This window comes from Salmo salar, chromosome ssa26 (assembly GCF_905237065.1).
Source record: "Salmo salar chromosome ssa26, Ssal_v3.1, whole genome shotgun sequence".
NCBI lineage: Eukaryota > Metazoa > Chordata > Actinopteri > Salmoniformes > Salmonidae > Salmo > Salmo salar.
The window spans coordinates 14657562-14669826 of NC_059467.1; positions in this window are offsets into that span (position 1 = coordinate 14657562).

Below are 12265 nucleotides of genomic sequence, written 5' to 3' on the forward strand. Positions count from 1 at the left end.
CTTGCTTTCATCAGACGAGAGAATCTTGTTTCTCATGCTCTGAGAGTTCTTTAGGTGCCTTTTGGCAAACTCCAAGCGGGCTGTCATGTGCCTTTTACTGAGGAGTGGCTTCCGTCTGGTCACTCTACCATAAAGACCTGATTGGTGGAGTACTGCAGAGATGGTTGTCCTTCTGGAAGGTTCTCCCATTTCCACAGAGGAACTCTGGAGCTCTGTCAGAGTGACCATCAGGTTCTTGGTCACCAAGGTCCTTCTCCACCGATTGCTCAGTTTGGCTGGGCGGCCAGCTCTAGGAAGAGTCTGGGTGGTTCCAAACTTCTTCCATTTAAGAATGATGGAAGCCACTCTGTTCTTGGGAACCTTCGATGCTGCAGAAATGTTTTGGTACCCTTCCCCAGATCTGTGCCTTGACACTGTCTCGGAGCTCTCTGACAACTCTTTCGACCTCATGGCTTGATTTTTGCTCTGACATGCACTGTCAACTGTGGGACCTTATATAGATTGGTGTGTGCCTTTCGAAATCATGTCCAATCAATTGAAATTATCAGAGATGGACTCCAATCAAGTTGTAGAAACATTACAAGGATGATCAATGGAAACAGGATGCACCTGAGCTCAATTTCGAGTCTCATGGCAAAGGGTCTGAATACTTATGTAAATAACATTTTTCTGTATATATGTATACAAACCTGTTTTTATTTTGTCATTCTGGGTTATTTTGTGTAGATTGATGAGGAAACAAAACAATGTAATCTATTTTAGAACAAGGCTGTAACGTAACAAAATGTGTAAAAAGTCAAGGGGTCTGAATACTTTCCGAATGCACTGTATGTAACTTAAAGACAGCCTCTCAGATGATAGGTAAATAACTAACTATTTAACTAGCTAAAGACACACCAAAAACCATTATTCAGCAAATTAATAATTCTTTCAGATATTTATTTTAGGCACTACTAAGGAAATAGGGGACCATGATTACAGTATGACCTTGGATTCACAGCGTTATCCACACACCTCATTAAACCTTACAGTAAATTATCCTGCATCAGATGCCTTGTACTTACCTCTGCAGACAGTTTACAGTCTGAGAACTGTTGACACACAGCAATGTATAGGGCTACAGGTACCAAGAAACCTTAAATTAAAATAGGAGGTCATTAATGTCACAGTGATTTAAATATGGGTCATATATGGCCATATAACCTGAGACACCATGATCATATGATGCATATTCTGTACAAACAGTGGACTAGTTTCAGAATTAGTAAGCATCCAATTTCAGTTTTATACATGTACATCAGCACCCAAGAGCATTGCCAGCACTTAAGGGCCAACACAGATGATAGACATAGGAATGAAATGAAAAAGAGAAAAGTCTCACAATGTGTTGACCTCCTTTTCCCACCAACATAGCTTTTCCTTTAATTTTGTGCAACAGAGTAGAAATGAGTGCATTTCACCGTCCATGTGAAAAGCACCCCACACTGGCCTTAGTGTTTTGATGACAAGACAGAATGTGCAATGAGTTAGTCTATCATGAGGTATGATAATACTGGGAATTAAGTGTGAGGCCTGCTATTAAAATCTAGCCATTTTGTCAGTATAATCAACCATCCTCGCTTATGTTACGTTGTCATTGTAAAAACTGGCATATTTTCAAGGTGTATGTTGAAAGGCAATAAATGTAATTTGCTGAAACTCCCAATCACACAACAACTTCCAGAAATGTCTATCTATTCATTAATTTTCAGCTTTCCTCAGACGATAGCGCTGATATGAAACCTTATTTGACTGTTGGCTCTTACTAGATTACTACTATCATTCTTAATTTGCTTCTGCTTGCAGACCGTTTTATTCAAGACGATAGTGTATGCTGATTTACTTTCATTCGTGATATGGGAACTTTATTACTATCATTTAAAAAAAAATTATAATATGTGACATCCTGGCTAGATTCCACTGGCTGCTGTCCCGACAGCAGGAGATGAAGACTAATGGTATAAAACTAAAAGGGGATTCAAGCGGGTGCATTTGAGGAGCATTTGTTTGTTTCAAAAATCTACTAGATCTCTGACAGTGTGCCTAAATTGCTTCCTTGCTTGCTTGATTGCTTGCTTATATGGCAGTGCAATGCACCGGATGATACCATGCAACAGCTTTCTGTCCTGAGATAATAGTTACTGAGATAATATTCAAAAGAAAAGTTATAAAGAAAAACGTGGGTATGTGTGTCACTGTCTTAACTTTTTGTTAAACAATCTCTTTAACTAAATACAGTGGCAGAATGAATCATGTAAGTATGTGTGATCACAGTAGGACATTTCACATCCAGCATGTCGGAGTGGGGTAAGTAACACAAGCGGCAGATGGGATGGGAAAGGATTGGGAATGACCAATGACAAGACGAACAAAAGTGCTAAATATTCACTGACAACTCAAGTAATCCTTTCCCCAGGCCATCCAAGCACATACAGTTTATTCTGTCTCTAGTTTAATCTGAAGGGATTGGTGAAAATGTATTGTTGCATTGACATTGATTGAACCACCCAATTGTGCTGTTCTTCATATATGCAACACATTTCCAGAGGATCAGTGTCCAACACACTGTAACCAAGACACATTTAGACTATAGGGCATACATCTAAAGATGGATCCATTTAGACTATAGGGCCTACATCTAAAGACGGATCCATTTAGACTATAGCGCCTACATCTAAAGATGGATCCTTTCAGACTATAGGGCCTACATCTAAAGATGGATCCATTTAGACTATAGGGCCTACATCTAAAGATGGATCTATTTAGACTATAGGGCCTACATCTAAAGATGGATCCTTTCAGACTATAGGGCCTACATCTAAAGATGGATCCATTTAGACTATAGGGCCTACATTTAAAGGTGGCTCTGTTTAGACTATAGGGTCTACATCTAAAGATGGATCTATTTAGACTATAGGGCCTGCATCATAAGATGGATCTATTCAGACTATAGGGCCTACATCTAAAGATTAGAGGTCGCCCGATTAATCGGAATGACCGATTTCAAGTTTTCCTAAAAATCGGAAATCAACATTTTTGGATGTCAATTATGGCCGATTATATTGCAATCCATGAGGAGACTGCGTGGCAGGCTGACCACCTGTTACGCGAGTGCAGGCAGGAAGGAGCTATGGTAAGTTGCTAGCTAGCATTAAACTTATCTTATAAAAAACAATCAATCTTAGCATAATCACTAGTTAACTACACATGGTTGATGATATTACTAGTTTAACTAGCTTGTCCTGCGTTGCATATTAATCAATGCTGTGCCTGAAATTGTGTCACTTCTCTTGCGTTCAGTGTAAGCAGAGTCCGGGTATATGCAGCAGTTTGGGTTGCTTGGCTCGTTGTGAACTGTGTGAAGACCATTTCTTCCTAACAAAGACCGTAATTGATTTGCCAGAATTTTACATAATTATGACACAACATTGAAGGTTGTGCAATGTAACAGCAATATTTAGACATACGGTTGCCACTCGTTCGATAAAATACAGAACGGTTCCGTATTTCACTGAAAGAATAAACGTTTTGTTTTCTAAATGATAGTTTCCGGATTTGACCATATTATTAATAACCTAAGACACGTATTTCTGTGTGTTTATTATAATTAAGTCTATGATTTGATATTTAATAGAGCAGTCTGACTGAGCGGTGGAAGGCAGCAGCAGGCTCGTAAGCATTCATTCAAACCGCACTTCCCTCCGTTTGCCAGCAGCTTTTCGCAATGCTTGAAGCACAGCGCTGTTTAGGACTTCAAGCATATCAACTCCCGAGATTAGGCTGGCAATACTATAGTGCCTATAAGAACATCCAATAGTGAAAGGTCTATGAAATACAAGTGGTATAGAGAGAAATAGTCCTATAATAACTACAACCTAAAACTTCTTAACTGGGAATATTGAAGACTCACGTTAAAAAGAACCGCCAGCTTTCATATGTTCTCATGTTCTGAGCAAGGAACTTAAATGTTAGCTTTTTTACATGGCACATATTGCACTTTTACTTTCTTCTCCAACACTGTGTTTTTGCATTATTTAAACCAAATTGAACATGTTTCATAATTTATTTGAGACTAAATTGATTTTCTTTATGTATTAAATTATGCTAAAATAAAAGTGTTGATTGTTCATTCAGTATTGTTGTAATTGTCATTATTACAATATATATATAAATTGGCCGATTAATCGATATCAGCTTTTTTTGGTCCTCCAGTAATCGGTATCGGTATCGGCGTTGAAAAAATCATAATCAGTCGTCCTCTACTGAAGATGGATCCATTTACACTGTAGGACCTACATCTAAAGATGGATCCATGTAGACTATAGGGCCTACATCTAAAGATGGATCCATTTAGACTATAGGGCCTACATCTAAAGATGGATCCATGGCCACTCACTGCACACAACTGCTGATGTAATTTATCTAGTATCAAATAAGAAAATATGTGTCAAACATGGAATATCTAGATCAGGGTTCATGGTGGACTATACTGTAGAAACCAACACTTATATAATGTTGCGTTTCCTTTTCAGTCCTCCAGCACTGTAGTTGCACATCCTTACTCTTGAAGGAAGGTTTAGTACTTGTTCCACTTCACATCCACTTACACTCCAAAATATTTCAAGTCGTGATGAATAATATAAGTATTTCTTCAGTGCAAGCCACATGACAGAAGCATACTGATCATTCTAATCACTTAGCTTCATGTTGTTATTAGGTCTTGGTTTGAAGAGGGAATCTGACTCTGGCTTTTCAGTGGATGTGAACACGGTTTTAGAACCTGTGCCGCTTGAATATAGGCTAGTTGACTCATTCAGACAAGTGACTAAAATGGATTGTAAAGGCAAATTATTGATATGGATTCCAAGGTGACTGTAGGGACTACTGCTATGTGACAATTTATTCAATCAAGTTATATACAGTTGAAGTCGGAAGTTTACATACACTTAGGTTGGAGCCATTAAAACTTGTTCTTCAACCACTCCACAGATTTCTTGTTAACAAACTATAGTTTTGGCAAGTCGGTTAGGACATCTACTTTGCGCATGACACAAGTCATTTTTCCAACAATTGTTTTCAGACAGATTATTTAACTTATAATTCCCTGTATCACAATTCCAGTGGGTCAGAAGTTTACATACACTAAGTTAACTGTGCCTTTAAGCAGCTTGGAAAATTCCAGAAAATTATGTCATGGCTTTAGAAGCTTCTGATTGGCTAATTGGCTAATTGCTAATTGGCATCATTTGAGTCAATTGGAGGTGTACCTGTGGATGTATTTCAAGGCCTACTTTCAAACTCAGTGCCTCTTTGCCTGACATCATGGGAAAATCAAAAGAAATCAGCCAAGAACTCAGAAAATAATTGTAGACCTCCACAAGTCTGGTTCATCCTTGGGAGCAATTTCCAAATGCCTGAAGGTACCACATTCATCTGTACAAACAATAGTACACAAGTATAAACACCATGGGACCATGCAGCCGTCATACCGCTCAGGAAGGAGACGCGTTCTGTCTCCTAGAGATGAATGTACTTTGGTGCGAAAAGTGCAAATCAATCCCAAAACAACAGCAAAGGACCTTGTGAAGATGCTGGAGGAAACCGGTACAAAAATATCTATATCCACAGTAAAACGAGTCCTATATTGACATCACCTAAAAGGCCGTTCAGCAAGGAAGAAGCCACTGCTCCAAACCCGCCATAAAAAAGCCAGACTACAGTTTGCAACTGCACATGGGGACAAAGATCGTACTATTTGGAGAAATGTCCTCAGGTCTGATGAAACAAAAACAGAACTGTTTGGCCATAATGACCATCGTTATGTTTGGAGGAAAAATAGGGATGCTTGCAAGCCAAAGAACACCATACCAAGCGTGAAGCACGGGGGTGGCAGCATCATGTTGTGGGGGTGCTTTGCTGCAGGAGGGACTGGTGCACTTCACAAAATAGATGGCATCATGAGGACAGAAAATTATGTGGATATATTGAAGCAACATCTCAAGACATCAGTCAGGAAGTTAAAGCTTGGTCACAAATGGGTCTTCCAAATGGACAATGACCCCAAGCATACTTCCAAAGTTGTTGCAAAATGGCTTAAGGACAACAAAGTCAAGGAATTGGAGTGGCCATCACAAAGCCCTGACCTCAATCCCATAGAAAATGTGTGGGCAGAACTAAAAAAGTGTGTGCGAGCAAGGAGGCCTACAAACCTGACTCAGTTACACCAGCTCTGTCAGGAGGAATGGGCCAAAATTCACTCAACTTATTGTGGGAATCTTGTGGAAGGCTACCCGAAACGTTTGACCCAAGTTAAACAATTTAAAGGCAAAGCTACCAAATACTAATTGAGTGCATGTAAACTTCTGACCCACTGGGAATGTGATGAAAGAAATAAAAGCTGAAATAAATCATTCTCTACTATTATTCTGACATTTCACATTCTTAAAATAAAGTGGTGATCCTAAAGGACCTAAGACAGGGAATTTTTACTAGGATTAAATGTCAGAAGTTGTGAAAACGGAGTTTAAATGTATTTATCTAAGGTGTATGTAAACTTCAGACTTCAACTGTAGCATGCTATTTTTACATTCATACCATGATATTCTTTTACAGACACACTGTGATGAATTGATTCACTTTACCTCATTGTCATCTTCCGCAACAATTTGTGATGCAAATAAAATTGATGAAAATATTATTCTCAGAGCTAAGATACACAGTTCCTACCCAAGGTGTTTCCTGAAACACTGATTAGAGAGAAATAAAGGTCAAATTGTCTAGGACCTCTTTATTATTTATGGAGAGTGTATTTTTTGTCACAGTTCCACAGTTCCACTGTAAAACTTTGACTTTGGCCCCAGTGATTTCTGGGCAGCCATTACTGCCCCATGTAGCAGAGGAACAGAGAGAACAGAGACATCATTAATTTCCCACAATATGGCTGTGCAATTCGTTGTGGAAAGTTAGGACCTATGATGGATTCACCTCAATTAGCCTTTAATTAAACAGCTCATTAAAATCTTATTTGAGTGATGTAAAGGAACGCTTATATATTTTCTCCCAGTTGAATAATGAAAAGGTTGTAATTGAACTTACAATCCATTAGAAGCAGCAGACTATATGCAGCCAACAGCTGGTCATCTTGTAACGTGACAGTGAAGTAGTGAAAGAACGTTTTATTGAAAACAAATAGACCTTTTGTCAAATTAATACATTAGTTGAATTAAGTTGTACATCCGTTAGCACCTCGGGAGTACCACATCTTCTCTGGAAGCCTATTCTGGAAGCCACTATCCTTTCGTACTGTTTTCCACATGAACAAATGAGGAGCTTAAAACGTTATATCAACAAATTTGTATTTTTTCACCAGAAATAATTGCTTATGGGTATCTTCATGTGTGTGTAAAATATTACTGTTCTCATATTTTTAGGTGTGTATTAACATGTTTGTTGGAATGGAATGTTTGTACACGGAATATTTGACTGTGGTATGTGGTTGTCTCACCTAGCTATATTAAGATTAATGAAGTAAATGTAAGTTGCTCTGGATAAGAGCCTCTTCTAAATGACTAACATGTCAAATGTAAACGTTTTACATATAGATCTCATATTACTGTATTGATTAATATATATACAGTATATTGATGTCACAAAGCTATGATGTATTAAAAATGCATATATAGCATTTTGCAAAGAAAAACATAAATATTTGTGATAGATGTAAAAGAAAAACATGTCTGCCATTGATCAAGCCAATGCCATGATTAGATAGTGAAAAAAAACGACCAATCTCTTTCATAAGTTCTTTAAACAATAAAAGCTAATTTATCAACATTTCTGAAAATGGATACATTGGCCTGCAAAAGTATTCACCCCCCTTGGCATTTTTCCTATTTTGTTGACTTACACCCTGGAATTAAAATAGATTTTTTTTTGGGGGGGGGTTGTATCATTTGATTTACACAACATACCTACAACACTTTGAAGATGCAAAATATTTTTTCTTGTGACACAAACAAGAAATCAGACAAAAAAATGGATAACTTGAGAGTGCAAAGCGTGCAAAGTCAATACTTTGTAGAGCCACCTTTTGCAGCAATTACAGTTGCAAGTCTCTTGGGGTATGTCTCTATAAGCTTGACACATCTAGCCACTGGGATTTTTGCCCATTCTTTGACTAGGCCATTCCAAGACATTTAAATGTTTCCCCTTAAACCACTCAAGTGTCGCTTTAGCAGTATGCTTAGGGTCATTGTCCTGCTGGAAGGTGAACCTCCATCCCAGTCTCAAATCTCTGGAAGACTGAAACAGGTTTCCCTCAGGAATTTCCCTGTATTTAGCGCCATCCATCATTCCTTCAATTCTGACCAGTTTCCCAGTCCCTACTGATGAAAAACATCTCCACAGCATGATGCTGCCACCACCATGCTCCACTGTGGGGATGATATTCTCGGGGTGATAAGAAGTGTTGGGTTTGCGCCAGACATAGCATTTTCCTTGATGGCCAAAAAGCTCAATTTTAGTCTCATCTGACCAGAGAGCCATCTTCAATATGTTTGGGGAGTCTCCCACATGCCTTTTGGCGAACACCAAATGTGTTTGCTTATTTTCTTCTTTTAAGCAATGGCTTTTTTTCTGGCCACTCTTCTGTAAAGCCCAGCTCTGTGGAGTGTACGGCTTAAAGTAGTCCTATGGACAGACACTCCAATCTCCGCTGTGGAGCTTTGCAGCTCCTTCAGGGTTATCTTTGGCCTCTTTGTTGCCTCTCTGATTAATGCCATCCTTGCCTGGTCTGTGAGTTTTGGTGGGCGGCCCTCTCTTGGCAGGTTTATTGTGGTGCCATATTCTTTCTATTTTTTTATAACGGATTTAATGGTGCTCTGTGGGATGTTCAAAGTTTCGGATATTTTTTTATAACTCAACCCTGATCTGTACTTCTCCACAACTTTGTCCCTGACCTTTTTGGAGAGCTCCTTGGTTTTCATGGTGCTGCTTACTTGGTGGTGCCCCTTGCTTAATGGTGTTGCAGACGCTGGGGCCTTTCAGAACAGGTGTATATATACTGAGATCATGTGACAGATCATGTGACTGTTAGATTGCACACAGGTGGACTTTATTTAACTAATTATGTGACTTCTGAAGGTAATTGGTTGCACCAGATCTTATTTAGGGACTTCATAGCAAAGGGGTGAATACACATGCATGCACCACTTTTCCGTTTAACATTTTTAGAAGTAATTTTTTTCATTTCACTTCACCAATTTGGGCTATTTTGTGTATGTCCATTACATTAAGTCAACATGAAAATCAATTTAAATTACAGGTTGTAATGCAATGAAAGAGGAAAAACGCCAAGGGGGATGAATACTTTTGCAAGGCACTGTATATAGCATTTTGGATGTAGCTAGTGTATATGGAATTGCATTTTATGTCAAGAATATAAGGAAGTGGGAATAATTACAGGACTTTCTTGACATAATGGAACACACACGCAGAGAGAGAGAGAGCGAGAGAGAGAGAGAGAGAGAGAGAGAGAGAGAGAGAGAGAGAGAGAGAGAGAGAGAGAGAGAGAGAGAGTAAGAGTAATTTGGACCTCAGTTAAGTAAAATGTCTCCCAGCCAAATAATAAGTCACTTATTTAGAGTTAAAACATTTCATTCTGGGGGACCTCTCATGGTTATAATTAAGGCATATGAACATTAAAGTGATATTCCATCAAATGCCATACAAATGTATGAATACTCCCTTGTAGGATTTTCAGATTCAGCAAAAATGTGTTAATAAAATGTAGCAGATATAATTGTAGTGCTTGTAAATAATTTTTGTGTGTTCTGGCATTGACTATGTAAAATATGTTTGATATCATTTTACGTTGCATTTAACACATCTCAAATCCAAAATATGTAACACAGTTACACATATGTCTAGTGAAAACTGTGGCATCCACAGAAAGGTAATTCTCACCTCCCAACATCATGAAATCTGTTCAGAACGCTTATTAGACTTCCATGTCAGCTTGAATTTGATTGTTGTAGCGGAACTTGCAGAGCCATACTAACACATATTGCTTTGGAGGGATAAGAGGTTAATTTTTCTTATTATTAAAAGTGTTCCTGCAGGTAAGCAATTGAGGAATTTGTGATTTGTTTTTTGTTTTAATCTGATATATTTTGTTCAGTAATACTTTTTTCCGGTAAGCGGCTGTTCAAATTATAACCCATGAAAAATGATATACACATTCTCTGGGGAAAAAAAAGGTGGAATGAGAGGAGAGTTATTCAATATTTGATCAAATGCAACCGCCCATGCAGTTGGTTGTCATGGAAACATTTGTGATTTGGAGTGGCAGGTGTCAGAATCAATGTGGGAGTGGAGTGAGCTGGGGGCTGTGGGTGATGTTGGACACGCAAGGAGTGTGAATACAAATGACTCATAATAAAATTACATTCACACCAATGCATATGCACAGGGAAAACCTCAGCATTTTCTCCATCCACTATTTAGTGTATCCAGGAGATTTGTCCAGGAGATTTGTCTGATAGATTGAACAGTGAGCAGCAGGTACAGTATGCTGTGTTCCTTCCCATCTCTGACCAGAAGTGTAGTGCAGGGTTTAGACATGGCCCTCCATCTATCATCCACCAGTGTTTAACATCGGAGAGTCTCTGAGCTCCCCTTAACGCTCCCTTCATCTGTCCGACTTGGCCGTATATTAAATTGTGCTGCTCAGGTACATGCGCTGCAGGTGGAGGGGAGGCAAGGGAGAGGGTGTGGAAGGAGGCTGATTTAATCTAGCGTTCTCTACTTCCCAGAACAGGGATGCTGTGAGGGACCAAGGCCGGGCTCTGTGCCCCGAGACTCTGGTACACTCTTAGAAAAAAAGGTGCTATCTAGAACCTAAAAGGGTTATTCGGTTGTCCCCATAGGAGAACCCTTCGAAGAACCCTTTTTGGTTCCAGGTAGAACCCTTTTGGGTTCAATGTAGAACCCTCTGTGAAAAGAGTTCTACATGGAACCCAAAAGGGTTCTACCTGGAACCAAAAAGTGTTCTTCTATAGCGATACCCAAAGAACCCTTTTGGAACCTTTTTTTCCAAGAGTTTATGCCCAAGCGGGGAGTTACCTTGGGGACTTGTCTTAGCTCCCAGAGCTAATGCCAACACATAATACCTTTCTCTAGTTGTAGAAAGAAAGGAGATATTTATGACGTATTGAGATACATTACTGTTGACAAAACCACATAATATGCGACATTCTCTGAAGTAGTTTTCCAATTTAATGACAAAAAGAAAAACAAGCTAGCCGTGATGTTGCCAGGGAGCGATGAATAAGATTTGGACATGGCAGTGAGTAAGAAGTCTTGCTACGGAGTGAAAATAACTCCCTGGCTCCCAGTATGGTACACTCTTACAAAAAGGGTTCCAAAAGGGTTCTTCGGCTGTCCCCATAGGAGAACCCTTTTTGGTTCCACATAGAACTCTTTTGGGTTCCATGTAGAACCCTCTGTGTAAAGGGTTCTACATGGAACTCAAAAGGGTTCTACCTGGAACCAAAAAGGGTTCTTCAAAGGGTTATCCTATTGGGACAGCCAAAGAGACAGCCAAGGAACCCTTTTAGGTTCTAGATAGCACCTTTTTTTCTAAGAGTATACCTGACCAAACATTAAAACCTGTATCTAACAATCAAGCTTAGAGCTGATGGTATTTACTGTATATCAAGTGCTGCGTGAGAATGACAAGGAAGAGAAAATGACTGATGGCTATCGTCTATTAAAAGCACTGATCCTGAAAGGAATGGAGATGTTTTGCTCAGAGTGCCTCCCCTATGATAAATGTCCATTTTAATTCCAAAAGCTCATCCACTTTAATTTTTATTTATTTCTTTCTTTAACCTTTATTTAACCAGGAAAAGCCCATTGAGATCCAGAGTCTCTTTTTCAAGGGAGACCTGGCCAAGAAGGCAGCAACAATCAATACATTGCATAATTAAAACATACAATACAACAACATGATCCAGACTAAAAAAAAAAATTACACTCCTCCGTAACATAGTCTCTCATCAATATTTAAAATTCATTCAATGGCACTAACATATCTAGATGAAGCATGGATTGTAGACTATTCCATGCCTCTGGTACACAAGAATATAAGGTAGTCTTGCCTAATACTGTGAATGTCCTGGGGACTAAGACCTAGTTTAGACCAAGACTGGTTCAGAGTAGAAATATT